We start from the raw sequence: 4688 nt of genomic DNA, 5'->3' as shown, positions 1-4688 counted from the left end.
CATAGACTGTATAAAAATAACTGGACAGAGCAAGCCCCATAGACTGTATATAAAATAACTGGACAGAGCAAGCCCCCCTCCTTCCGTGTTCCATGAAGTACCACTGGGTTGCAAAAAGGCCAAAGTCCCATTGACTTACATTGAGAAACAGACAGTTATTTCTCTGTCATTTTATATCTCAGAATAATCATTCTTCCTCTGCTGCTTTCTGCTTAACTTCTTTTTTCTAATCCTATTTTTTTATATTTCTTTCCATTTTCACAAGTTATTAGAGTTATAAATTGACCAATCGGATGGCTCAATGGTGGCTCAATGGCAATATACATTTTCTAGAGTTTCCGAGTGGTTTTGAAAGACACCTAATGAAAATTCAAGGGGTTAGGTGTCAACTTTGTATGCTTTCAACTCTGTTTCAAAATGTACACAACCTCATGATATTTTAAATATTGCTTCCATTTGGATTAACTGTGTATCTTAAGACTGACATAATTTCTATGTGTCCAGAGAATGTGGATTTTCCGAAAATGTGATGTTTCTATATACTTTGTGCCACACAAGAGATGCAATGGAGAAGGCGGGTATTTGGAAGGCCGTTTTAGTATTGTTTTGTTGTGCATATGTGTTCATGTAGGTGTGTGTGGGCGTATGCATGCATGTGTGTCTGTAAGCGTGTGTGTGCATGTGCGTGTAGTTGTGCATGGGTGTGACTTTGAATGGGTGTGACTTGGAATATGGATGTAACTATTACTGCGTTTGTATGCAACATTCTACTGTTGCCACTGTGATTTCTACAGTTGTTCTGTGTGTAGTGGTTAGCAGAACTAATACATAAATGTGTTTAAAAAGGTGCATAAATGAATGGTGTGCATAAAGAAGTGATTGTAATTAGAATGAATGAAAAAGAATGGTTTGTCTGTTTCATTTACATTCAACTGTTTGGGAATTCAACCCTTCTCCCTCATGTCAGTGGGAAAGTACTTTTCGTGGGAACGAAATGAATATGAGCGGTGAGCTAGTTTTTCCTTGTCCTTAAGACTTTAACGAGTGAAATCTTGAAATCTATAACACAGGAGATAAGTCATTCAAAACCTACCATTTTATTGACACAGGCTGTATTGCGGTACAGTGTTAGTGCCCTTGTCTTCTTGTTTGAGTGTTGTGTTTTTTAACATCTGAATAAATGTTTTTGTCACTATGATGGTTTTTATTTTGTAGATTTTTATTTTTATTTTATGTATTTTATTACTCTTTAATAATAATTTTAACCAGGAAAGTCCTGTTGAGATTAAAAATCTCTTTTTCAAAGGAACCTTAGGGGTCACATACACATATACACCAAAATACAATCAGCAATAAATAAATATAAAGTTCACAGTGGTCAGTGAGAGGCTTACAGTTTATGATGAATCGTAGAGGAGAGTGATAGACAGAGTCCAGAAGTTTCAACACTTGATTTGGGGCATTCATATAGATAAAATCTCCATAGTCTAAAATTTATTTAAAAAAATATAATAAATTGTGGTCTCAACTTGTTTGTTCCTTGCATTACAAGAGAGACATAACCTGTTCATAACCTTTGCAATAGTGATTTAGCTGCTTCCAGGAGCACACATCCAGACTACGCTTGGGAGGGGAGGGAGATTGCAGGAATGCCGAGGTCAAGGAGGGATGAACAGTAGTTTTTGTCTCCATACGTAGTTGAGAGCAAAAACAGCAGCTCACAGGAGGGGAGGAGAGAGAAAAAGTGCGTCTGTCCTTGGCAAGAGCCAAACACGAATGTATACTGTTTGTGGTGTGGTTTCATTGTTTCTTTAACAGGTTCAACACAATTTTTGTGATTATGTGTGCTAATTGTGTGGATTGGAATTTTTGAGGGTGCGACGGTAGAGTGTGGGCCATCAAAAGTAAAGTTAAGTTATTGAAGTGAGGCTCCTGTGATAAACACAGAATTATTGTAGGATTTTTTTTCCACACCTTTTTAAAAGAAAAAGGACATTTTAATCAATTAGTTGCGAGTATTTGCTGTATTTGTTTTGGTTAATTCTCCCTTTAAAGAAGTGACATCATGTGAAGTGTGAAAAGTAGCATTTCTAAGTAAATCTGAAGTTGGTGTTTGTTTTTTGATGCAAAACTATTTTATTTCACAGTTTTTATTTGTACTCATTTTTTCACTGTGTAGCAGTAAATATTTTTTTATTCAGAAGCAAAGATTAGAAATGAAAAAAATGCATATATTGGTAGGAGTGATCAAGAGATACGTCAACTCCATATCACTTGCAGGAGCAGAAATATTCTTAATATATGCATAATCATGCTCACTTGTTCTTAGCTGCGATCTACAAAACAGTTAACTATGTATTCTGTTTATGTATTTTATGTTGACACAATATTTGAATTATACAAACTGTTGATACACACTATTTGAACTCTTATAAACAAATGAATACCTTTTCAAAGTGCCATTGTTATTTCCTCAAAACTTATAATAAACAACATTGTGATGTAAATGTTGACAACGTCTGTTGTTGTAAAATAAGGGCTACATAAGAATGATGAATTGTTTTTAAGGCGGCATTACTCAAAATACTAAATTTAAGTGTGTCTTTACTGTCATTATTAATTTTTACAGCCAGAGAAAAAAATATTTTACATTTGAAAGTAGTTTTATTTTGAAAGGAACACTCGATATATACGTCATATCCCGTTTGCCACGGCACTTATGCTTAGCTCTGGCTAGCATGCACGTTGGATTTGCTCGTGGCTAACAGCTGACGATTGCAAACTACGTGTCTCCGCGTCTACGGTGAATTTCACCGTAGGAACGTGTGTGTACTCGAAGCGGCTGCTTGTTCGGTATGTATAAATCATTAAGCTAGAGCCTTTCCTGCTTCGTTTCCCCGCCCGTGGTCGAAAGACGCGCGGCAGACCTCCATGCCCGAAGGCGGCCTTGCCTCCGGTGTTTTCTTCTCTGTTCGTAAAATGTGATCATCCGGAGCTCGCGAAGCAAAAGAATTATACCCAGTTGTTTTAGAGGAACGGATTTAATGTATTAGTTTTCCTTGTTATGCAACTTGCGAACAACTGCAGGCACGCTTAATGCGCGGTGCCTCTTTTTGCTTTGTTTCTCCGCATTCCGTCGCGCACGCATCTCCCCTCCTCCCTGCAACGCGACAAGACTGCGGTCAAGTGAGCAGCTGTTCGCTCAGCCGCGGTCAAGCCAGCCGCGCTACAAAAAAAGTCATGCGCCCGTTTACGGCAGAGCATGAAACTCGGTGGAAGAGCTTTCTGTTGGAGCATTAGAACGTCAGATGTGCTCGGAGTAAAATGAAAAAGACAAATACAATTCTATAACAAAACTACGTTTTCTATCAGTGCATATTTATACTATTAATGTGTTATGTCATTTCTAAAAGGAAATGTTTAGAGTTTTCAATAATAAAGTTAAATAAAGTCATTTAAAAAATAAACTGGTCGGCAATTGCAGGCCTTTGACAGAAAATCCTTGTTCTACAGGTCACCCTCTATTACCTTAAGGAGACTTTTGTACTTTTACTGTATAGTTTTTGCAAAAAATAGTACTTAAACTTTGAATTTTTGACGAGCAATATGTTAAAATAGTCATCTTTGCATGTAAATAAATAGATTTTGGTCCATAGTACCAGGCCTTGGACACTATCAAAGATATGATAGTTAAAACACATAGTGTTTAAAGCTATTTTGAGCTAATATTTACATATAAAAGTTCCTGAAAATAGACTGAAACTAATTTCAATGTGATAGGCAGACAGATTGCAAATGTTTATAAGATATTTTGCAGCATGGAAACTAAACTGTTAATATTTTGTTTTCCACAGAGAAGCCTTCTAAAGAACTTCTCAAGTTGGTAAGTAAAATTGTCTCCAGGTTTAAGATTGTTTGAAATTTTTTATTTATTTATTCATTTTTATTTTACTGGTTTAGTTGAAAAACAGCTGTTTATATATATATCCAGTTATGTATGGCTATTATTTTAATATTATTTTTGCATGCATCGTAAGAATAAAAAAAATCTAAACATTTTCATTGTAAATAGTTTTTGTCCCAATACTAACAGAGAATGGTTGTTAGGTTTTTTTTTTGTTTGTTTGTTTTTTTTTTTTTTTAAGGATATGCCAGGTTTTAGGCCTTGAAAGTTGAAATAAATATGTAAATCTTATACTCAACATGAACAATGTTGAAAGACTAGTAAGATGAGCACGTTAGTAGATGTTCTGTACTGGTGTTGTGTCAGCCCTTTTCAAGGCTGATGAAAATCATATTGAGATCATTCATAGGTGTAGTTGATTCACACATTAAAGAGTGGCATAATTGATGTTAGACCAGTAATGTACTCACTGTTTTGTCTCCTGTTTTCTACAGACATCAGCCCTTGTGTGGCAGCATATTTGCCTTTGGTGAGTACAATTAAACATCTTTAAATACAAGTTTATAAATATATTTTTCAATAAAGTTTAACTTGCTGTATGCAAGCATTTGAGAAAAAAGTAAAATTATAAATATGAACCCTTGACTATTACAGTTGAACAAGATTTCTTTAGAAGTATAAATATAAAATATTTGGCAATTGCTGCCTAGTGTTGTGGTTAGGGGTGCAATGGATCTCAAAACTCACGGTTTGGATCGTGTCACTGTTCGAATCAGTAAAAAGT

General features: G+C 35.4%; 1 long non-coding RNA gene across 1 annotated transcript; it reads left to right on the top strand.

The window, feature by feature from the left end:
- The first annotated feature begins 225 nt into the window (after positions 1–225).
- On the top strand, positions 226–4452 carry LOC112138428. Its single transcript, XR_002917782.2, has 3 exons — positions 226–2853; positions 3855–3883; positions 4399–4452. It is a non-coding gene; the product is annotated as an uncharacterized LOC112138428 (long non-coding RNA).
- Positions 4453–4688: the final 236 nt, after the last annotated feature.

Source organism: Oryzias melastigma, unplaced genomic scaffold, assembly GCF_002922805.2.
Source record: "Oryzias melastigma strain HK-1 unplaced genomic scaffold, ASM292280v2 sc00453, whole genome shotgun sequence".
Classification (NCBI taxonomy): Eukaryota; Metazoa; Chordata; class Actinopteri; order Beloniformes; family Adrianichthyidae; genus Oryzias; species Oryzias melastigma.
The sequence above is the reverse complement of the archived record's forward strand: the minus strand, read 5'-3'. Positions and strand labels throughout refer to the sequence as shown.